Source organism: Bison bison, unplaced genomic scaffold (assembly GCF_000754665.1).
Source record: "Bison bison bison isolate TAMUID 2011002044 unplaced genomic scaffold, Bison_UMD1.0 scf7180017850211, whole genome shotgun sequence".
Taxonomy (NCBI): Eukaryota; Metazoa; Chordata; class Mammalia; order Artiodactyla; family Bovidae; genus Bison; species Bison bison.
This window is the reverse complement of record NW_011480784.1, coordinates 552-1504: the sequence shown is the minus strand read 5'-3', so window position 1 is coordinate 1504 and position 953 is coordinate 552.

Genomic DNA, 953 nt, shown 5'->3' with positions numbered 1-953 from the left:
TTGAACTGTGGTGTTGGAGAAGACCCTTGAGAGTCCCTTGGACTGCAAGGAGATCCAACCAGTCCATTCTGAAGGAGATCAGCCCTGGGATTTCTTTGGAAGGAATGATGCTAAAGCTGAAACTCCAATACTTTGGCCACCTCATGCGAAGAGTTGAGTCATTGGAAAAGACTCTGATGCTGGGAGGAATTGGGGGCAGGAGGAGAAGGGGATGACAGAGGATGAGATGGCTGGATGGCATCACTGACTCAATGGACGTGAGTCTCAGTGAACTCCAGGAGTTGGTGTTGGACAGGGAGGCCTGTCATGCTGTAACTCATGCGGTCGCAAAGAGTCGGACACGACTGAGCGACTGATCTGATCTGATATAATCTGCACACAGTGAGAGTTTTGTATTTTTTTTTCCAATCTGAATTCCTTTTAATTCTTCTCTTATTGCTATGGCTAGCACTTCCAAACTATGTTGAATAGTAGTGGTGAGAGTGGGCACCCTTGTCTTGTCCCTGGTTTTGGAGGAAATACTTTAAATATTTTGCCATTGAGGATATTGTTTGCTGTGGATTTTTCATATATCAGTTCAGCTCAGTCTCTCAGTCATGTCTGATTCTTTGCGACCCCATAGACTGCAGCATGCCAGGCCTCCTTGTCCATCACCATCTTCCAGAGTTTGCCAGACTCATGTCCATTGAGTCGGTGATGCCATCCTCTGTCATCCCCTTCTCCTCCACCTTCAATCTTTCCCAGCATCAGGGTCTTTTCCAATGAGTCATTTCTTCACATCAGGTGGCCAAAGTATTAGAGTTTCAGCTTCAACATCAGTCCTTGAAGTGAATATTCAGGACTGATTTCTTTTAAGATGGACTGGTTGGATCTCCTTGCAGTCCAAGGGACTCTCAAGAGTCTTCTCCAACACCACAGTTCAAAAGCATCAATTCTTTGGTGCTCAGCTTTCT